Source organism: Ursus arctos, unplaced genomic scaffold (assembly GCF_023065955.2).
Source record: "Ursus arctos isolate Adak ecotype North America unplaced genomic scaffold, UrsArc2.0 scaffold_37, whole genome shotgun sequence".
In the NCBI taxonomy this organism is placed as follows: Eukaryota; Metazoa; Chordata; class Mammalia; order Carnivora; family Ursidae; genus Ursus; species Ursus arctos.
The window spans coordinates 23,836,144-23,860,525 of NW_026623053.1; the positions used below are offsets into that span (position 1 = coordinate 23,836,144).

At 37.8% G+C, this 24,382-nt stretch overlaps 1 long non-coding RNA gene across 1 annotated transcript in view; it reads right to left on the reverse strand.

Annotated features, from left to right (window-relative positions):
• LOC130542575 (uncharacterized) overlaps nt 1-24,382 on the reverse strand; it is a 104,638-nt gene that overhangs the window by 36,064 nt on the left and 44,192 nt on the right. The window contains exon 2 of the long non-coding RNA XR_008957232.1: nt 6,087-6,207. This is a non-coding gene — a long non-coding RNA (uncharacterized LOC130542575). The remainder of the gene's footprint in view (nt 1-6,086; nt 6,208-24,382) is intronic.

The window sequence follows — 24,382 nt, forward strand, 5'->3', positions numbered from 1 at the left end:
TCTGTAGTCATGCTGAATTGTCTGTTGACAGCCCAACTTATCTCCCCAGGTACCAATGATTGTTTTTGCTAGTGCTCTGGTTACAAATTGCTGGGATTTTTAATACCCTTCTCTAACCTTATTTTCCAGTTAAGTCCTGTCATTTTTAGTGCACAGTTTTGCCAAATACAGGGTTTTTCAGGAACACATATATTGCATTTTGCCAGAACTGCCTGTATATGCAAAATGCAAGATGCACAGAAAAGAGCAAGTTAGCAAATAGTTTGTATATAGCATGATTCAATTTTTGTTAAAATATACGTATATACGTACATACGAAAAAAGAAGTTTGTAGCTATTTATATGCATTTTCTAATCTTTTCCATGCATTTTATGTGTTCATAAAAGAAATGAGTTTTTATTTTTTTAATTTTATTTATTTATTTATTTATTTATTTATTTATTTATTTGACAGAGAGAGACAGCCAGCGATAGAGGGAACACAAGCAGGGGGAGTGGGAGAAGAAGAAGCAGGCTCCTAGAGGAGGAGCCTGATGTGGGGCTCGATCCCAGAAGTCTGGGATCACGCCCTGAGCCTAAGGCAGACGCTTAACGACTACTTCACCCAAGCGCCCCTGATAAGAGTTTTTAAAACTAAAAAACAATTGATAGCCCAGAGTCTAATTACTGAACCTCTAGGAATATTATTAGGTATAGTCATATTAAGATCCTATTAGAAAAAAAATATTCTGACATTTGTTAAATGGTAAGGAAGGCTTTATTCAGAACTATTGTGATAGGTGTCAAGACTATCACAATAGTGAAGACAGATCCGGCTCAACAGTGAATACAGCAAAGACAGCTGAGAATTTGTAGCTAAGGAGAAGAGTTGGGGTGGAGAGGATTGTCAATGGATAGAAAATTACTGAAAGAAGGCTTCAAAGGTAGGGGGATTATTGATAAACCAATTTAACAGAATTCTTGTTGAAGGCAGATCAGGGTAATGAAATGCTGAAGACGAAGGATGAAGATATCAAAGGTGATCAGATATCAAGGGTGGGAGCGTTCTCTCTAAACTGACCTAGCAGGATACTTGCTAAAACTGGACTTGGCAGGTGTTAGAAGCTTCCAACACAAGGACTAGTCAGAAAGAGGGCTCAAAGGAGCCACTCCACAGTTCCACCAAACAGAGAGTCTTTGTCACCACATGTCAGCATTTATAAACGAAAGAAGGAAGGAAGTTAACACACTTTTAGGGACGGATTGTGGCACTGTGTCATTACATGGTACTTTGTATGTATTATCTTAATTAATAATAATTAATAAAATAATATAAGGAAGTTGTCATTATCCTCACCTAACATATGAAGAAACTGAGGCTCAAAGAAATTAAATAATACCCTGGCATCAGAAGAGCTGGATTAGATGTTGGCTTTTTCCTATAACCTTTTACCATCTCTGCTGACTTTAAGAAAGCTACTTAACCACTCTGTTTCAGTTGATATGCAATATGGAGATAATATACCTCCCTCCCAGGTCTTTTATCAACTATTATTTATGTGGGGATGACTCTAGAATCTCTCTCAAATTCTTTTTTCTAGATTCATATCTCTAGCTGTCTACTAGATAGATGCTCCTAAAAAGTAACGTCCAAACTGAACTCATTAACTTACTTCAAAATAACTGCTCTGCTTCCTGAATTCTTAATATCCCTAAATGATAGCTATGTAATTTTCCAAGCTAGAAACATCAGAGTTATAGTCAACTCTAGGCAGCCATGACTCCCATACCCAAACACATATACTCCCATAAGTATATACCTAACCCTAAGAGAAACATTTCCCAAAGCCACCTTCTCAATTAGGTCCTCATGGCGGCTCCATTCCTGTCCTCATCATGTCACCTGGGCTGCAACAACAGCCTCCCGGTGGCCTCCTTACCAATAATCATTATCTGCCACAATCGGTCCTCTTAATTGTCATTAACCTTATATCTATTAAAACTAAATCTTGTCATGGGGCTCCTGGGTAGTTCAGTTAGATAAGCGTCTGACTCTTGGTTTTGGTTCAGGTCATGATCTCAGGGTTGTGCAACTAAGCCCTGAGTCAGGCTCCGTGCTGGGTGTGGAACCTGCTTGAGAGTTTCTCTCTCTCTCTCTCTCTCTCTCTCTGCCCCTCCCCCCTCTTTCTTTCTTTCTCTTTCTTTTTCTCTCTCTCTCCCTGTCTAAAACAAACAGGGCGCCTGGGTGGCTCAGTCATTAAGCATCTGCCTTCAGCTCAGGGCGTGATCCTGGCGTTGTGGGATCAAGCCCCGCATCGGGCTCCTCCGCTGGGAGCCTGCTTCTTCCTCTCCCACTCCCCCTGCTTGTGTTCCCTCTCTCGCTGGCTGTCTCTCTCTCTGTCAAACAAATAAATAAAATCTTTAAAAAAATAAAAATAAAACAAACAAACAACAATGACAACAAACCCTAAATCAGGTCATATCACTGTGCTGCTTAAAAACTCTGCTAGCCGTTTACTGCCTACCAGTGAAACCCAAAGTCCCAGGACCCCAGGATCATGACCTGAGCTGAAGGCAGATGCTTAGCTGACTAAGCCACCCAGGTGCCCCAAGACAACTATTTTTCAATTGTGTCTTGTTAACTCAAAGTCAGTAAGGTTCCCATTCATTTAAAATTAAGGAAAAACAGGGTCCAAAAAGCATTTCCCCTAGGATTAAAATACATTATTGTATACTTATAGACCACACTTTAAAAATTAAAGTGTATTACTTCTTTGGTGATTTGATTTCTTTCATTTCATTTACTATTTTTATAGCATGTATGATAAGCCACCTACAGTCATTTCTTAAGTAGTTACTAGAATAAAAGAAATTTAAATTAAATCTTATAATTTTTCCTTAGAAATATTAAATCATCACTGCCAATAACTTCTCAATGTATTTTCTGGGTTACTATGATTTTTAGTTAAAAATTAAATTCTAAAATAAATTTTAAATTACTCTGCATTAAAGTAATTCTAAATGAATAACAAACATTAATACATAAGTTCATTATTTGCAATATTCTGCCATTTTAGTTATCACAGATAAGCTACAAATATTCTAAACTGTTTATGTTTGCAAAATATAAATGTCTTAATTATTATGTAACCTATCGCATAAAATATTAAATTTTAATTATTAAATCATGTACCTTAAGTTATTATATTACCTAAATAATTAGCATATAATCACGACAATCTTCATGACCCACACTGAACCATCCTGAATCATTGTGAACTACAATTTAAATTTGTACGGCTATTTAGAACTATCTCTAAGCAATGCCTTTTTTTCTTTTTTTTACTTTTTCTTTTAAATCCAGTATAGTTAACGCACAGTGTTATATTAGTTTCAGGTGTACAATATGCGATTCTACAATGCTATGCATTACTCAGTCTAAGCAATGTCTTTCGATAGACAGAACCATGTGGCTGTTCTACTCATTGTTCTTTGCTGTAGAACTTAACATATATTCCTGACTTTATATTTATCAACTACAGTATATTGTAAAGAATATTTTATTTACATGCGTTCCCAAAAATTGAAATGCAATCTTCCACAGGTAATTTTCCCAACACTGTTCCTCTAAATGATGTGACCTGGTCAATTTCTTTTCTGTGAAAAAGGTAACAGAAATTTTACCTAACTTTCAGGTGTATTTTACATTGTCAAAGATTGCTGGTTGCCTACTCAATATCCATTCTCCTCTTCTTCCTAGTACGTGGAATTACAATTTTGTTGGCAGCATCCATGTGCTCAAGAGAAAAAGCATCTACATTTCCCAATCTCCCTGGCAAAGAGGGTGGCCATGGGACATAGAAGTGAACAAGGCCATGGAAGTGGAAGCTGTTGTTGGGCTTCTGGAGAAGCTCCAGAAAAAGAGAATCTAACTCAGAAGACACAGTTATTTTTGTCCTTTGCTCTTCCTCCTCCTCCCTTAGGTCTTGAGAAAAAGGCCAAAAGAATTGCAGACATCTCAGCCCTGACACCCAGAGTCACCAAACCAACTCAAGCAACCAGAGTTCTCTCTACATAAGAAAAAACAAGCCTTTATCTCATTTAAGTCACTGTTACTTGAGTTTTCTGTTTCATGCAGCTGAACTGAATCTCTAACTGAGAAACCTGTAGTAACTCAGTAGTGTCAGTTACTAGAATCACCCTGCAAACCTATCTGCACAAAAGAACATTACTTTTCACGTAGGGATTTTGTTAAATTTTAAATTTTAGCACCTCAGTAAAAGTCATTAGACAAATCCGATTTTGTTTATATATGAAAGCCTTTTGAGAGGGTGGGTCCCAAAAAGAGCACAATATGTAATAAAGAGACAAGACAATGAAAGGCAGGTCAGCATCCTCAAAGACAGATTCCTCCACAATAGAGCACTGAAAAAGAATTAGGCAGAGTCCGACAGAGCTGTTTCTGAAAATAATGGCTATGTTTAAAAAAAAAAAAAAAAAAAGGTAAGGAAGGAAAAGACTATGAACAGCAGAGCCTTTGAAATGCATAGAATGTTACAAAAACAATGATTTGTTCTATGTATCTGTTCTTTACATTGTGGCCTCATTATTTTGTTTGAAATTCCCAGTACATCAGACATACTCATAAATACCAAGTCATATATCAAAGATTTTGGATTCATTTTCTCATTCACTGAATATGTTTTAAATGCCTACTACATGCCAGACACTATTCTAGGCCCTGGAGATATGGCTATAAAGAAGACAGGTAAAGCTTCTGTCAGCAAGGACCTTATAGTCTGAAGGGGAAGAAGACAGATAAATAAGTTAGACAGTGGTACGTGCTGAGGAGACAAAAAGGAGGGAAGGGGTGTGAGACATCAGGAGTAGGTATGATTTTTTTTTGTTTTTTTAAGATTTCATTTATTTATTGAGAGAGAGAAAGCATGAACAGGGGAAGGGGCAAAGGGAGAGGGAGACAGAGAATCTCAAGTACATTCCCTGCTGAGTACAGAGCCCTGCAAGGGGCTTCACGGGGGGCTCAATCTCTCACAACCCTGAGATCATGACCTGCGCCAAAATCAAGAGACCCTGGAGTAGGTACGATTTTAGATGGGACTGTGAAGAAGCCTCCATGAGAAGATGACATTTAGTGAAGATATTAAAGGGCATGAGGAAACAACTTCCGGAGATATCTAGGGAAAGAACATTCTAGGCTAGTGGGGGAGGGAGGAATGAACAAAAGCAGAAGTTGGGAGGCTGGAGTGCTTACTTCAGAGTACTGTTAGAGGCCAGTGGGGCTTAGAGCAGAGTGAGCATAAATTTTAGAGTAACGTGATTGTGTCACATCTCAGGCTCCACATCCATTTGCTTAACATTTATCCATAACATTAAAAAACAGAAACAAAAACAAAAAAAACCTTACATTTGACCCTTCTAGTTTCCAATGATATTTGGAGGGTTTGTTATTTGGAACACTTTATAAAATAAAAAGAAGAGTAGAATTCTTGATATATCATGAGAAAATTTATGTTTAAATACCTGGTCATAAAGAACTATATTTTCATTTTGTTACCAATGTTTAAAAAGTGATGGCACTCAAATATTTCTTATACTTTTTAAATCTCAGGTTTTTGAAAATGTGCTGCACATATTAAGTACTAGTTTCAGCCTTTAGAAGATTTTTATCCTGTAATACAAGTAATTTTCTGAAAGAGTATTGCTTGTGTGGAGAAAATTAAGCGCCTATCTCAATTTAGGAGTATGTCTGAAAGAGTATCCCTTAAAAGGGTTACATTCTTAGGGGTCAGAAATAGTAGATTGAGGTTTGTAATGTGTATCAAAATGGAAATTTTATTTTGATAGACTTTATATCATTCCAATTGCCCCGCTGAAATATAGATACATGAATACTAAAATCTGCTGCATTAAAATTTTAAACTCATTGCTCTAAAATGAATGTATCTGGACTGCCTATGTGCTTAGGGTGAGTCATTTATCCTCTCATTCTCCCACAGAGATTTTGATTGCATTCAAACTACCCAGCTGGAGAATTCAGCTACCTTTGGAAAAGTTGATATCAAAGGATCTGTGAAGAGTTCTCTTACCCTGTGCAGAAGCTTGAATGTGGCCTGAGGTGGCCATCATCACCTCTTCACGGCTAAGGAAGCCAAAAGAGGCATCCTGCCATCTTCTTCAGGTACTTCTAGCGTTTGTGAGTTTACCACTCTAGAAGATGAGAGAATCGATTTTAGCACGTTCATGCTTATTTTCAAAAAACTTTTGCGTTACTTTGACTCATCTCTCCCCCAATACTCATATCAATTAATACACATCCAATTAAATTTTAGACCTTTAATTATTATTAAAACCATTTAATTTAATCCCTTCAAGTTACAGGATTCTAAATAAATAAGTAATGACAATTGTTTTGTAGATCTTTGTCTTAAAAATTAATCACAGCCTACTCTTGTATAGTATTTGTAAAGACAGCTTCTATTCTGAATACTCTAAACTATTTATTCATTTGATCCTCCAGCCAACCCTAGGAAGTAAGTGCCATTATCATCTTATAGACAAGAAAACTAAGCAACATGGACCTACGTAACCTGCCCAGCATCACACAACTGGTAAGTAGTAGTGCCAGGATATGGACCTGGGAGTGTGGGTTCCAGACACTGGAGTTTTAGCCATGATTTCATGCTGTTGAACCTAAGTTCTTGGTGCAATGTGTTGTTCAAGTGAATTATGTCTACAAAAACACGTATCTGTTATTCTACAGATCTGTAATTATTCATAAAGTAAGGCACTGCTAGTGAGAAGTAGCCATGGTAGTTACCTGGTAATAGGAAATGTAAGCACATATCTGTGGAAATATATCTAACACTACCAACTTGGGTAGAAGGAAATTCCCTATGAGTTTAGAAGAAAAACTCCTAAACCAAGGTTATTTGTAAATGGTTCAAATGTGAATGGGATTTGAGGTTTACTGAAAAGAGAGGAATTGGATTTGAGAAAGAGGACGCATAGAAGGGAAGGATAGCTTGAGCAAAGAGCATGAAAGAGAAAAGCATGGGATTGTTAATGGAACAGCAAATATGCCAACTGCTAGAGAAGTGGATTCACCAGCACCCACTGATGCTCTAAGGATTTGTTCACTGGTGTATGTAATGCTCTTTGAACATCTTGGGGAAAAAAATAAGGATTTAAATTAAGCCTATTACTATTACTTTTGCTTATGGATTTTTCTTTCACCCAATCCTAATATTCAAAAGTCAGAGAAACTGGGGCACCTGGGTGGCTCAGTTGGTTAAGCATCTGCCTTCACCTCAGGTCATGATCCCTGGATGGATTCGACTGCTCAGTGGGGAGCCTGCTTCTCCCTCTCCCTCGTCCTTCCCTCCCCCCAACTTGTGCACGCACAGGCGCACACGCTCTCTCACTCTCTTGCTTTCTCTCAAATAAATAAAAAAAAAATTTTAAGTCAAAGAAACTGCTGGCTTTCTTGAAAACTGGAACCCTTGGCTTCCAGATCATTCAATTACAGAATCAGAAAATTAGAGTCAAAACTCTGATCTAATCCAGCCCTAACACTTCCTTGAGAGTTAAGCTCTCTAAACCCCAATTTCCTTTTCTGTAGTATGAAAAAATACTATCTCATTTGGTATGCTGGGAGAATTAAAATGAGATAACGCTCATCATTCACTGAGTATTGGCATTAGAGCTTGGCCATGATAGGCTCTCAATAAACACGTTTCTCCCACTCCCGCATCTCCTTTATACACACACTCACACACATGTGCACACACATAGAAACACACACACACAACTTCTAAGGGGATTCTTAGGATATCCAGTGTGCCCTTCTTGATTTAGAAATGAGAAAAAACTAGTAATGTGAAATTATATATCCCAAAACAATCTGAAGATAGGAAACTAATTCTGTCTCTTTGCTTGATTTTAACTTTCAGCTTGCTGGAGCAGAGATTTGCATTGTCTTTCTCATGACTGTGAGCACATTTGGACCTACCACTAGAGAAGGTACCCCTGCTCTAAGGGTGAGTTCACTTGGAAGCACCCTGCCTGCTCTGTTTTAGCTGGAGCTGACCACTGACTTCCCAACTCGCTGGGCCTTGACTCTAGGGAAGGGAAATCATAAAACTAACTGCAGATTACATCCTTAACGTATGTTTTCCTATGTTACTTTCTTTTTAGAAAGCTGACAATATGTCTAATAAAAATGATTTTACTTAGGGGCACCTGGGTGGCTCAGTCAGTTAAGCATCCCACTCTTGGTTTTGGCTCAGGTCATGATCTCAAGGTCATGAAATCAAGCCACTTGTCTGGCTCTGCATTGGATATGGAGTCTGCTGGAGATTCTCTCTCCCTCTCTCTCCCCTTTTGCCCCCCCCCACCTCACATGCACATGCTCGCTCTCTCTAAAATAAATAAATACACAAACAAAATCTTTTTTAAAAAAATATTTTACTTAATGCTAAAGTAAAAAGATTTCTGAGGACCATTTTATTACATTTACGTTGTTGATTAAGCAAAAAGAATCAATTAAACTCATTAACCAAGTATATTCAATTCAAGGTTCCTCTCTTGTTAATTTCTTGACTCCTGGTCAAGTCTTTCCTCTTTACCAAGTCCTTCTCCTCCATGCTCATTCTCTATTTTGTGCCCCAATCTAGCCTTGCTTCTTTCCCATCCATGCAAGTACCAGTTCTTTCTTGGCTCATCTCATCACTAGGCTAACAAATCCTACCTACCCAGATTTGGTAGCAATTATTATCATATTCAGATCAGCCTGCAATGTGATCAACCCTCTGTCTGCCAAGCTATAATGTTTCCTTATTTAAATCATTCTGTTTCCTAGCCTACTTCCTTGAGGATAACTGAAAATTTCCTTGTGGTTCTTCATCCACTTTAATAACAATAGCCACAATTTTTTTTAAAAAATGGCTAGCTAGCATTTATGGATCCTGTTCTGTATAGCATTTCTCTAAATTTTTTGTATACATTGTTGCATTTAACTTTTATAACAACTTTATGATATTAGTATTATTATGCCAACATGACAGATGAGGAAATTGAGTAGTATGGCTGTTAAATAACCTGTCAGGTCTCACAGCTAAGAAGTGGCAGAGCCAGGACTACCTGCCTTCCGAGGCATGTGTGTCATACCCAGTTGAGCAGACCACTTTCCCCGTCCCTGATTAAAGAGCCTACGTGGGCACAGACAAAAGGGACTCAAAACACAGGCTGAAGGAGCCCTGTGCCTCCGAAGTATTTTCTTTACTTTTACACTTACTACAAACTAAGTTCTGTAGACCTTAACATTCCTATTTTTCTCAAATTCCAGCTTTGCTCAAAGCTTCCTCTTCCCTTTACAGCCCACCAACTACTCAGCTCACACATCAGGGACCCACATGCCTGGCACATACCCATCTACCAGATAGCAGTCTCACTCGGCATGGATATCAGCATACCTAAAACTCATCTGTACTCACAATGACTCGCTTCTCCTCAGGAGTTATAATATCCATACACATATGAGAGGAGGGAATTTGCCACAAAATATCACTAGATTGCCGGTCTGTAGCTTTTGAATGCACAATTTGCATAGGCAAAAGCTTGCTAGCAATCTGAGTTCATTTGGTTTTATTAGTTGTTGCTTTAAATTAAAAAGTTAGGGATAATTACATTTTGATAATCCCTAAGCCACTTCTGACAGACTAAGCCTAGCACACATCTGAAAATGACACTTGTATAATAACTGCTTATAAGACAAAACTGGGGATTAAAACTATAAGCTTGCATTTTGATATTCAAATACATAAAAGGAACAAAAATAATAATTCAGATATCCTTTGTTACACAGAAATTTTTCATGTAGAATTTTGGAGATTACAGAATTAAAACCCAAGGAAAGGCCTCAATACCCAAAGAGTCAAAAGAAAAATAACAGTAAAATAGACTTGAGTTTTGCTTTGTTTTGCTCAGTATTCATCCATAAGAAAAACATTCCTATTTCTCATTAAGTTATATGCCTTTTAAAAATAAGTTTGGTTGAAAAACGAAATTTAGTAATTGGAATATCAACAGCTACCAGCGTAAAGAAGGTAAGTATATCAACCAATATGCCTTAAATTTCAACTATCTGGAAAATATTCTAATAAAATAATGCTTTTTTTCTTTCTCTACAAGTCTGGTGTCATAGCTCATTGTCAATGGGACACTGGCTTCATCATACTCCAAGTAACAGTGGCACCTACCCACACCCTCTTGTGAACATCGGTATGGCGGTAGGATCAGAAGACACATTGAGAGAGGAGTCTGTAACTATGAGGAAAAGGTTCCCTGGTACAAAGCTGACCTGATCAAACAATGACTTTGGCTTTGACACAGTCCATCTATGACCAACTAAGCCTGCTTAGTTAAGCTAAAGACGGTATAATAGCTCTTTATACTCACCCAGTTTTACTCTGGCACAATATCATACAAGACACCTTATCAAAGAACCCAAAATAAAATCTTCCCATTTTTGCTTTTGCTTATTTAAAATCCAAACCACCTCATGCCCCTGTCTCATTCTAACCACCCCTTCTATACATTCCATTTCAGACAAGTGTGCCCAAACCTCCTTATCCATCCATCTCACATCACTGGCCCAACTCAGGCAGAGCTTAGAAGATCCACTCATCCCCATTTCTTCCAAGCCAACTAGAAGATCTCTTTTTATCAACACAGTTCTTCCAAACCTACCATTTCACTTACTTATTGAACTTAGAAATTCAATCACATGCATTTGTCTTTTACCTAAATCATGATCCCATCTAAATGACAGGGATTTTTTTTTTTTTAAAGGTATAATAAACAGGGCAAGGAGAGATAGGAGTGAGGCAAATATCGAAAGCAGGGAACATGACTGAAAGTCTGTATACAAAGGAGTTTGACCCTCCCCAGGCACATTCTCTCACTGTAAGCAGCCATGTTTCTAATCCCACCCACATACCAGTCACCCACATCCTGCTCACCAGTGGAGACCAAAGGTTAATTCTCTGTAGAATAAACCTGAGAGGACTCAGACTCTGGGATACCAGAGACAGAGAAGGTGAGTGAGGCAAAGTGATAGAAACAAAAAGTCCACATCCACATTTCAAGCTGCTCCCAGAATGCTCACAGGGAGGCATATGGCCCCTGATTAGAAATTGAAGTTTTCTCGAACAAAAACTGAACACGCCCAGAGAAAGGACCTACATATGCTGACATTTGAGAGCTATACACCCTTCCTCCAACCCAAGCTAAAAATCCAGCTCACTTCCCACAGGTAGGTAAACCCTAGCCTCACATACAGAAAGCTTCCAATCAGCCTTTCAATGATCTGCTCATAAATATAAATGGACATGTGGAGAATCATCAGAAGGTTAAGAAAAGTCTCCAACATAAAAGAGAAGAAAACCAACAGGCAGAAAACAGTAGCCTGGAAGAAATATAAAAATAAAGGATACAAAACAGACAAAACTCTATAAATAATATCTTAAATGAAGTAAGAAAAGATAGCCCTTTTTTTTTAAGATTTATTTATTCATTTTACAGACAGAAACAGAGAGAGTGCCCACATGCACTAGTGGGGGGAAGGGTACAGTGAGAGGAAGAGGGAGAGAGAGAGAATCCTCAAGCAGACTTCCCACTGAATGTGGAGTCTGAGGCAGGCCTCAATCCCAGGACCCTGAGGTTATAACCTGAGCTGAAATCAAGAGTCCATTGCTTAATGGACTGAACCATCCAGGCACCCCAAGATAGCACTTTTAAGATGTTGTTTAAGAAAAAAAGATGAAATTAGAGAAAAGAGCCCTCAGAAATTAAAACATGATGGTATAAATTTGAATTTCTTAAATAGCTTGGAAGATAATGTTAAAGAACTCTCCTAGAGAGTAGAACAAAAAGATAAAGAGTTGGAAAATAAGCAGAAAAAGATAAAAGATTTAGAGGATTCTTTCAGGATATTTATTATCGAATAGTAACTCCACAAAGATAGAAAAGAGAATACAGAAGAAAGGAAATAATCAAATCACTCAAGACAAATTCCCAGAACTGAAGGATATACCCCAGATTAAAAAGGCAGACTAAGTGCCCAATATTATGAAAAACATACACCCAAGCACCCACCCACCCACTATAAGACTCAAAACTGTGAAATTCAGAACACTAATATGAAAGGTCACAAAAGAATCCAGAGAGAATTACATACCTACGTGTGTGTGTGTGTGTGTGTGTGTGTGTGTGTGTGTGTGTGTGTATCACTGGAAACAGTAACAAGTCCCAACCGCAATGCTGGAACAGAGAATATAAGGAATCAATGCGTTCAATATTCTGAGGAAGATGCAGTTTTAATTCACAATGCTATATTCAACAAAACCACTAATCAAATATGACGATGAAATAGATTTTCAGACATTCAAAAAAGCACAAAAAATTATTTTCCACACATCATTTCTTAAGCAGCTACTGAAGATTTATTTTTAGAAAACAACAAGGAAGGAAGACATGGACTCAGAAACATAGTGCGTCAGCAGGATGGCAGCAACAGAAAGTTATTTCCAATTCACAATTCAGAAATTCTAATTTTAAAAGAGAAAAAAAAACATAAAATAACTTATTCTAAAAACAGTCTTTTGACAAAGTTGGAGAAATAAAATCAATTTACCAACTTCTAATACCATATTTCCTTCACTAAAATTACCTCTTTTCTTGTTTCAGCCCTTCTTAAAGGCAACAGTGCATTGAATTATAGAGGGTTCAAAAGGTCTTTTCAAACATGAAAAATCTTGGTATCTGAACCAGAAAATATTGATAGCTTATCGTTTTCTCAAATTATTTGAACCTTTTATCTTCCATATATTTTCTGGCCTCCAAAATGGGTATGTGAGACTAGGGATTATAATGCATCCTTCATTGTAACTGCTAAAGTCCTCAACATACAGTAAGCGCTCGATAAGTAACAGTGTAATATACATGATTTTGAGTGTATCATAATTAAAGTGTAGTTAATTCATGTGGGTTGCAACTTCACGGTGCTACAGAGGAAGCTATGAAAGATCTGCATAATGAAGACCCACCAGGAGTAAACTAACCAAGTGGGGCACACCAGCATTTTGAAGAACACGGTCAGAGAGAGCAGACCTTCCCTGAATATCAAATGATAGAGGTGTGCTACTTAAAGACTATACTTTGAGCAAATACTAGAAAAACATTATGAGATTTCTGTGATTCTGATTAGGAGCCTGAAAAAAAATGTCAATCAAGAATGGACAGTATGAGAAATGTACAAATATATCCCTGATGGACAAAAGGACGAAGGGTAAGAAAGAAAGGAGGAAAGGTGTTTGGGAGAGAGAAACGACTTGAAGAGAGCCGAGAAGGAGGGAAGAAAAGGAAAAGGAAATCCAAAAGTAACAGAACACACGGAAGTATTCTTAGTGTTAAGTAAAGATTATCCTAAGTACCTTCACCAAAATTAGTGTCAGAATTCACTATTTCTTTCATTTATTTTAATTAACATGTATTGTGACTCTCGTATCAGGGCTACAAATTAAGGATTTAACAATGAACCCATGAGAACTCTACTCACAGAGTTTAAGATTTGTATATATAGATGTATACATTCCTAATAAAATGTACTTTTTCTCATGCTGTTTTTACAATTCGCAACATATCCTTTTGTGTTCTCATTACAATCTAGAATAAAAAAAAAATTCTAGGCCCTAACTAGATTGGTTTTGCCTGACTATAATCTGAGTTTAGAGGTAGGGGAGAGGGGATGTCAACGGTATAAAGCCAAATGAGCAGCACTTCACGGGAGCGTGTTTTCCTGAGATTTCCTTTTCTCTGGGTATACTACATATTACAGTTCCTGATTTGTTTTTATTGCCGCTGTTGGTGCTAAAAGGGACATCTGGAAACTAGGGATTAAAAGTTTTCAGCTCCACATGAGCTCAAGGTTATAGCCCCAGACCTTATACAAATAACTAATCAATTTTGCCAAGGTTCTCTCTAATAGAATCTGCAAGATCAAGACTGGTGTGTCAAGGGTCTCTTGTACTAAGATATATTTTAAAAGCTACAGTCTTGTGGAATTCTGTTTTCCTCTGTAGCCCACTAAGCCACCGGGATATACTGAAGCTGGATTTCAATAAAGATTAAGCTCTTATTTTATATGCAGAATTGGAACCAGAGAAGACCTGAAATTCAGTCATAAGCAAGTGTTCAGACAAGTTATTTCATGCATCTCTCCTACACACAGACTGGAAACTATAGCTCTAAAATTGATCCCACTGGGACCTGAAGCAAAACATTTTCCAGGATGAATACGGTGCACTAATTGCTCTCCTCTATCCATTTGTTCCCCATCCCTTCCTGGTTTTCCCCTTCTCTCCTTACCTTTGCCCCTTGGTGATCTCTCATGAGAAGGAAATTTGTTTCCTTTTTCCCTTACAGAATCAAAAGGAAATACTCATAAGAAAGGCACTGTCTGAAATAATAACTAAGAGGAGACAGGGCACTTTCAAGAAAAGAATTCCTTAAAAGCTATTTCATATTTGAATATGTTTTCATTCACCTACCTGTGCAACTGAATTCTTTAGCGACCAGAAAAAGAAGCACCCCAGTTCTTTTATAGAAGCCTGATAAGGTCATGCATCCTTTTGCCTCTTCTCCCTTGCTTAAGCCACCCTAATAAGAAGCGAATTCCCCTCTCCTCTTTTTATTTTCATTGTGTGTGTCAAAGACTCGGATGCACATTTTGTTATTCTGGAATCCTTGTTGGACAAAGATATTTGAGATGTGAGGGGCATGTTAAGAAACCATTTATAGTTTATATAACAGAGCTTTAAAAAGCCCAGGGTCAACACAGCAGTGTCTATTTCACCTAAAGCCAAATTTTTAAGCCAAGGGAAAATGAAAAATAGTGTTCTGAGTTTTATTTACCACATACTGATAATTCAAAGAAAAACAAAAATAGCAGAGTCTAAATGCACTATTACTGACTCTTCAACGCAGAAACAATGATTTTTGAATGCACCAAGTGAAAAATTTTGAAATCACAATGCTTCAAAATTGCTACTTGACAATGTTTCTGTGTCCTGGCTTTAACTCAGAGACATCTCTAGACCCAGAATTTCCCTTTTCTGAAACAGTTATCAACTTCTTTATCCTGAAAACTTGGTTTCTAAACATCTTGATGATAACGATGATGATGATTGATGTAGTTTTAGAATATAGGCGAGGTTCAGCGGGGTGGAGTCCGGAGCCGACCGAGAAAGAATTCTTGAGAGGTCTTTGGTGCAAAATGGTGGTTTATTAAAGCACAGGGACAGGATCCGTGGGCAGAAAGAGCTGCGGCCTGGGGTAGTGAGGGGTGGCTGATTATATACTATGGGGTTGGGGGAGGTAAGGAAAAAGGGGGGTTGAGAAAGTACTTTTTTTTTTTTAAGATTTTATTTATTTATTTGACAGAGAGCCAGCGAGAGAGGGAACACAAGCAGGGGGAGTGGGAGAGGAAGAAGCAGGCTCATAGCGGAAGAGCCTGATGTGGGGCTCGATCCCATAACGCCGGGATCACACCCTGAGCCGAAGACAGACGCTTAACCACTGTGCCACCCAGGCGCCCCTGAGAAAGTACTTTCATATGTTAATGAAGACTCACAGGATACTAGAGGCCCTCCATTGTCAAGTTAAGGTTGTTTTTTCCTCTAGCAAGGCATTAACGTGAAGATAGTCGGGAACTTCCTGGAGGAACATTATACTTGCCTGCTTCAAGTATCTGCTTTGTCCTCTGCTTGCCTTCTGTTCCCTCATCAATGATTACAAGAATTTACTTTCAAAAAACTTTTTAGAGCAGCTGGATGGCTGCTGGTTAAGTGTTTGCCTTCAACTCAGGTTGTGATCCCAGAGTTCTGGGATCCAGCCAGCTTTGTTGGGCACCCTGCTTGATGGGAGCCTGCTTCTCCCTCTGCCCCTCCCCTGCTTGTGCAAGTGCACACTCTCTCTCTCTCTCTTTCTCTCTCTCACACACACACACACACACACACGAAGGAATAAAATCTTTTTTAAAAACTTTTATTTTTATAAAAAGACATTAGAATGAGAAAATAGTATTGGTTGTCAGTAACTTGAATTCTCAGACTATAGTTTCCCTATACAATTTTGCTCTTCTCAGCTAAGAGACTGAAACAGCAGCCTAAGGACTTAAAGAAATTCTCTTAACTTCCATTAATCCTTGCCTTAAAGGAATCTGGTTACTAGTCAGTAAACTTTTGGCAAGTTACCAACCCAGAAGTTACCCAATTATAAAAGTTTCCATGAAGTCTCTCAAGCATCACATTCAGAAATCGATGGCCAAATAAGGAGTGTGCCAATGTACGGGATTTGGGTGGGAAAGAGTGCATAAATGTGCTAGATTCTTTGAAAGGGAACTGAGGTTGCATTTACAGATGATAGAGATGGTTCTGCCAGTCAGTTACCTCCTACCAATCTCTCGAACCCATTCAGATCTGTCTTCCTTCTCTCACCTATCCATCATCTCTCCTCCCCTGTTCAGATACTTTCTTCCCTCTGCTAACTCCTCTTCAAAGGAAATTGAGGTCAGGAAGAGACAGAAAATATGCCACGTATAAAAGATGACCACCTCTCTAGTTCACTTCTTTAACTTCTACCTCTCCATACATTTTAAAGAAAATTCCCCCACTCCTCTCCCCAAGTGCAAAATAGTTATTTTGTTGAGTTAACCCAAAAGAAACTTTTGCGGAGGGTTTGTGATCACAGTGCCCCTTAGGCTTGGAAATGCAGTCGCCCCGTGTTGCAACCCTCAGTCAGGTCCAGTGAGTGGCACAAATCCAGGCTCCACTCCTTCCAATCAGGGGATCTGACAAGAGTCACCAGCATCGGAGACCCAGCGGGTAGCCTGCACTCTTGAGTCAGACTCTGGGCTTCAACCCCAGCTATGCTAACTGCTTGTTGTTTCAACATGAGCAAGAACCCATCTGGAAAATAGGGTTGCTGATGATAATTTTAGTACCAATATTTATAGTATTATTATGAGGTTTAAGTAAGTTAACACTTGTGAATGGCCAAAATACTTAGAATAGTGCCTGGCTCATAGGCTATGGAAAATAGCTTGTCAAAGTAAAATTTAGGCTTGTTAAAATAAATTAGTTTTAAAATTTAGATTGTAATCTATGTATCATCTACATTTGTGATTAAAATATAGTCAGTCATTTTTGTTACTTTACTTTTTTAAGTTGTACGTGCTTGGCATCAGAACCCCTTCAGTCCCATTCTTCTACTTTATACAAAATAAAACTCTTTAGATAAGTATCTTTATCTTTTTTTTCCCCCTAAACATTACAGTACCTAGCAAAAGAGCTTAAACTTGAATGGACTATTGCAAAACATCAACTCTTTCTTAATAACATATACTTCTTTTCTAAATGACATAGGGAAACCTATATAGATTAGGTTATTTCCCTGTATCTTTTTCATTGGCAGGCTGTGTTTCTAAGCTCGAAAACAACTAAGTAGGAAAAAAAGAAAGAAAAGAAAAAAACTACTTCAGTTACTGAACCTTACAACCTAGTACTTCATAAAAGATGCAGGTAAAGGGGCCATTTTCCATCAAAATAGCTATCTTGAGTGCATTCCATTGTGATACTTCCAGTTTGGGATGGTATTTTAATGGAAGAAAATGGAAGCCAAGGCCAGTTTGAGCAGTGCTGTGGTATGTGCTACAGCCATGACTCAGTGTGATTTGATTTAACTAGGTCAGTACTAGCTACACAAGTTCGTTACATCATGAACTTCAGACTCTTCTCTGCAGTAAAACTCTTTGAATCATGATTTTCAGCCAACATTTGCCTCACCTGTTGTAATTTCCAGCCAACATTTGCATCACCAAAACATGCCAATGGCCAAAGTCTCATACATATTCAGAAAAAATTCGGTCCAGTAACCTTGCTCAGTAAGGAAGAACAGAGCAAGCACTCAAGGGGGAAAAAAAAGGTGGGTTATTTATAGATAGAAAAAACTTTCCTGGGCACAAGGTGTTTAAAGTTTTCAACTCAATACGAGTTTAGAGCTATAGTTCCAAACATCAGGACAATAACTAATCAATTTACCCACAACTGTCACCAACAGCCTTTGTAAGGTTGAGACAAGAAGGTCAAAGGTCTGCTACAACAAGATTTACAATTTATTAAGTCATAGTTCTGTCCATCCTCTGCTCAGGTTCAACCTGTGATCAATGAAGGGATGTCCTTCCAAAGCCCTGACATTCAGTATGGATGTTTCATAAAACTCAGTATGTTGAAAACACATAGATTGATACCATTCCAATTTAAAAGAATAATTTGGTAGTAAAAGCCTTCACTTTACAAAACTTGAAAGCTATTTTAAAGGCAGATGAATATGCTTGTGAAGAAATTGCTCAGTAAAATCACCAAAAGAAAAGTTTGAGAACATGTCAGAATTGTTTAATGGAGCTTTCAGTGTGTAATTGGAATTATGTAATTTCAATAATGTTCAACATTCATAAAATAAACCAGAATCTTTGTATGAGGCTATCTCAATTAAAAGAAGAAACAACAAATCTAAAAGGATCAGTCAAGATGGTGAAGAAGCAAAATTAAAAGCAACAACAGATTTTAGAGTATCCCATACACCACTTTTCTTTTATGTTAAGAAAACAAACTAAATATGAACAAAATGGGACAAGCTCACTTCAACCACAAATGACAGTGACTTCAAATAAGTGGGCCTACACAAAGCTCAATGATCCTTTTCAGAAACACTAAACTGGAATTTGAGAAACACTTGACCAAAGCCTCACTGATCATCCTCAAGTTGTATAAAAGAGTACCCAAGATTTTTTTATTTAATCATCCAACTTTTCCTTTGGAGAGAGAGAAAATTGAGTAACTCTTTTGACTTACCTCTTGTCTTCCTGCCACCCCGCCCCCGCCCGCCACACACACACCATGAATTAACAACACTGATGACATTAGAAAACAAATGGCAATAATCAGCTTTTCTACATAACCTAAGCTTTGAAGCTAGTTTTTAAAAAGATTGTATAAGTTTTTAAAAAATATAAATAGCTTGTAAGATTTTTTCTAATTCATAAGTAACACACATTAAGTTTTTAAAAAAATGAAAAGGACAAAGAAAAGAAGAGTCATCCATTATCACCTAGAAAAGTAACTACTAATATATTTTTGTGTACTTTAATCTTCTTTGCATGCCTGTATATATTTAAATAACAAAATTCAGGGGTGCCTGGGTGGCTTAGTTGGTTAAGCATCTGCCTTTGGCTCAGGTCATGATCCTAGGGTCCTGGGGTTGAGCTCCATGTCAGGCTCCCTGCTCAGCGGGGAGTCTGCTTCTCCCTCTCCCTCTGCTCCTCCCCCCCACCCATGCTCTCTTTCTCATTTGCTAATAAATAAATAAAATCTTTTTAAAAAATATGTTTTTAATTTTTATAAAATTGGGATCCCACAGAATATAGTTTTGCAAACTTAATAATATACTATAAACATTTTGGACATCATTAAATATTCTACTAATTATTTTAGCAGCTAAATTGTATTAACTAATCTCTATTTGAGATTATTGGTCATTTCATTTTTTATTATTATAAACAATGCTTTGATAAATATCCCAGTAGATTAATCGAAAACTGTTTTCTTAGAACACATTTCTAGAAGGGAATTGTTACTTTAAATAATATGTATGTATTGATGTTTTGAAATATATTGCCTAATTGCCTTCTAGAAGGCTTTTTTTTTAATGTTCCATGTTGCACTTAATTGTGCTACCAGCTAGATTACTAAAAATCACAGTTACCTAGAATTTTCCCATGGTTCATTAAAAAGGCTTTCACGATGCTAGCCTCCAGTTACCAAAAAGATATCAATTAGAGCTCAAATGTCATTGCTCCATCATCAGTGCCTATGGCACAGACATACCAGCAAGAACAAATGTCTATCCAAGTAAGTCTAACATCAGCACATGCCTTCCTCAAGCAGACATTGAATAAACATCATCCCTTTGTGATTGTGTGGCATTCAAAGAGGGAAAAAAAATTGCTTACATTTTCTAAAAATACTCAGAAATGAGGATTTCATAAATCAGGGACTTCTATACTAAGTCACAATATACAACTTATACTTAACAATAATTCCTAAATGAGTTTCTTTCAAAATACCTATTCTGTGTACTGTTTTTTTAATAGAGATTCTTCCTGGTTGTGATTAATTTAAAGGTGAGTCCACATAGTATAGCCGTTAAGGGCAAAGTTAAGTTCAGCAATTGGCCTCCCTGTGTTCTAAGTGTTTTTCTGCTACTTACTGCTTCTGTGGTCCTGAGCAAATTATTTAACCTCTCTGTGCCTCAGTTTCTTCACGTGTGAAATTTGGGTGTAATAAAAGTAAAATTTTTCCTTTAGTTGTTCTAAGCAAGTGTTAAATAAGAGAATCTGTATAAAATGCTTAACACCATGCTTAGCACATAATAAGTATTCAATATCTGTTGGTAGTTGTTATTATTAAGCAAAAATTGCCTTTGGCTCTTCGAAACTTGTTGCCCTTCATCATTCATCTGCCTAATAAAAGAATGTACATTCTGTGCAGCCTGTGAGGACATAAGGTCTTTTTCGTCTCTGTGATGCTAAAAGAACTTTCATGACCCTTAGAAGCCAGCAAGGGTGCAGTGTTGATTAGCAGTGAGATAAAATCCTCTTGGGCTCCTGGGTCACCCCAACTTCTGTGTTTGCAATGAAACAACACTGACATCTAGTGATCAGAAAGATAAATGACAGGTTTTGGCAAATGGCAAATATAAAAGCCTGTGGTCTTGGCCCAATGAGTTTTCCTATTATTTTAGGGGAAATGAGTTAAATCCTAGGTAGATTTGGGCATAGGCTCTTTATGTTGGCTATATCTCATCTTTTGGTTGCATAAATAGTATTCTGAAAAACTAAAATCCACATTATCCATCATTTTATACTTTCATTTTAATCAATTTGCTTACCTCAAAAATCTGAAAAAGAGAAAAATATATTTAAGAGGAATATTAATATATGTTCATTTTACTTTCAAAACATATATAAAAGTAGAGCAACGTAATGCAAATTAATCCAGCATAATAGGCATAAAATACATTAATGGGCCTTGAATGTTATATATTTATGAATCCGTTTTATACAATTTTATAGTGAAGATCAAAGAACTGAAAGCATTGTGTTAAATAAAACATAACCAATAATTTTTCTGTCTCATTTATATTTTCCTATGACAAAGAGGAGTGGGAAAAGAAGTATTTCAGGAAAGGGTTTGCACATCAATCATAAAACAGGCTTTAAGAGAACTTCTTACAAATAAGTTAGAAGATTAGTCACAGGAAATCCACCATTATTGGTCTACATTTACTGAAGCTGCGCCAGGACCATTTTGCCTTGTGGCACTTGGTTAAACTCTGCAAGAAAGCCTGAAGATTAGATTCAGCAGCAGAACCTCAGATACACCAATTAGAAATGCTAATAGGAACAACTAGATCAGGAGAACAAAACTGAGTGATCCCCGGAGCCAGCTCAACCATCAGTTTATCGTTGTCATTGCTAATAGCATCTACCACTTGTAGAACATTTACTGTGTCTCGTACTCTGCTAGGTTCTTCTAATTCATAATTGTTCATTTATTCAATAAATGAACTGTCTACAGTGCTGCCAGATCATGTAGCAACAACGATGAGTCACAACAGACACAATCCCTGTCCTCACCGAGATTAAAAGCCACTGAAAATAGAGTAAGAATCACACACTTACGGGCTGTGTTATAGGCTGAATTGTGATCCCCCGAACTTCTTATGTTGAAACCCTACTCCCAATATCTCAGAAAGTAAAGAGGTAGGTAAGTTAAAATGAGACCATGAAGGTGGACCCCAATCCAATCTGACTGGTGTCCTTATTAGAGAAGGAAATGTGGACAGAGTGACACTAGGGATGTGTACACACAGAGAAAAGACCATGTGAGGATTCCGTGGGAAAGTGGCCATCTGCAAACTGAGGAGAGAGGCCTAAAGAGAAACCAAGCCTGCTGACACCTTGGTGTTACACTTCTAGCCTCTAGAATTGTGAGAAATAAATTTCTATGGTCTGTGGTATTTTGTCATGGCAGCTCTAGCAAACTAATACACCCTGATCTCAGACTTACAGCCTCTGGAACTGTAAGAACTGAGAAATTTCTGTTGTTTTTAAGCCACACAGTCTATGGTACTTTGCATCAGCCCAGACTGATGCAAATAGGAGGTAATTAAGTTTAGAGAAGGTCATGAGGGTGGAGCCTCCATGATAGAATTAGTGTCCTTATAAGAAGAGACCTCAGAGCTTCCTCTCTTCACCATATGAAGATACAGAAGGAAGGCAGCCATCTGCAAGCCAGGAGGGTCCTTGCCAAGAATCAAATCTGCCCGGGCGCCTGGGTGGCACAGCGGTTAAGCGTCTGCCTTTGGCTCAGGGCGTGATCCCGGCGATCTAGGATCGAGCCCCACATCAGGCTCTTCTGCTATGAGCCTGCTTCTTCCTCTCCCATTCCCCCTGCTTGTGTTCCCTCTCTCGCTGGCTGTCTCTATCTCTGTCGAATAAATAAATAAAATCTTTAAAAAAAAAAAAAAAAAGAATCAAATCTGCCTGCACCATGATCCTGGACTTCCTAGCTTCCAAAACTAAGAAATAAATGTTGTTTAAGCCACCCAGACTATGGTATTTTGTTATACCATCCTGAGCTGAGACAGTGGGGGTAGAGTGGAGGGGGGTGTATCATTATTGTGTTTGCTTTAGTATGTTTTAGTGGGGGACAGAGGAATATGTTTTAAAGCTGATGAGAATCACACCATCTCTGAAAGAAAGACACTTCGTTTCACATATGATAAATCAGGAATCCAAGGATTATAAAGGTTAAGTAATTAGTCTTAAATAATAGAACTAATAAGCAGCTGAACCAAGTTCCAAAGTCAGGCCTATTTATTATCTCCACTTTGCCATGCTGCCTTTCAAATAATACTTATTGTGCACCAACTACATGCAAGACCAAATGACATAATTCAAATCTAATTAGAGTTGGGGAAAGATTCAGTACATAAAATGTTGATGTTACTCCAAAGGAACAGAATCTGTTCTCGTCTATTACATCCAGAAAGACTTTTTCTTGCCCTTGGTATTGCCAACTCTGCATAATGACAACCTGAAAATTTAGAGCTGCCTAGAGCAACCAGGAGTTGGGAGATGGAATGAAGAAATGGCATATTAGAGAGTAGGAAAGAGGGAACAAAGTCAGGACCTGAACCTTGGTTTTAGCTCTGTCATTCTTAGAGATCTACGGAGGAAAAAAAATGGGATCACTAACTTATGTAATGTCATTATTACTGCTACAGTTCCGATGGTATCATCTCATCTCATTCCTAACCCAGGTCTCTCCCTTATGAAGACTGTTAATAAACACAGTTAAAAGATATTTTCAATGAAACACACTTTCTTAGGGTTGCAAACCTTAACTACTGCTTGAATTCCAGTAAGAAATAGCCCTTCAAGAAGCCCAAGCACAGACCTTGTTTAAGACCTAACACCACTGGATATTTGCTCTGTGGTTTTTGTACTCCCCCAGGGAGTATTTTAAAAAGAAAAAGAGCTGAAAATGTTCTTTTGCAGTGACTTTCAACCTTGGCTACACACTGGAATCACCTGAAAAGCTTTAAAAATACCGCTTTTAAAAACACTGATGCCTGGGTCCTACCCCCAGAGATTCTGATTCAGTAGGTCTCAGATATGACCTATGTATTGGAATTCAAAATTTTCTTCAAGGTATTCAAATGTGTAGCCACAGGCTACTAAGAGCCATACATGGGCTCTCTGGGAAAGTTTATTCTTGCAACAAACAGTCAGTATTCACTCTGGGGCAGATACTATGCTGTATGCTGTGACAGATAAATAAGACAAAACTGCTACCCTCAAGAAGTATCCTTCCCCACAGAAGGGTCAGGTGTAAAACAATTAGAACATCTTTAAAAGTCTTGTGATAGAAATATAACCCAGACACCAACTACACTACCACACTTCTAATTAAAAGGATTCCGTTCGTTAATTGTCAAGAAATTCAGAATATATGGTCCTATATGGTCACAACAGGTGAATTTTTCTCCAGGACCTTCAGAGTTGTAGTTCTCTGGACTCTGTTGCCACTAAGAGCCAACAAAGACTCTCCATCACGGTCTACTCTTAAAGTAAATGCTCCCTCTCCTCCTGACACCCAGCAGGAAATGGGGAACAGCAAAACACACTGCGGGAGACACTGTT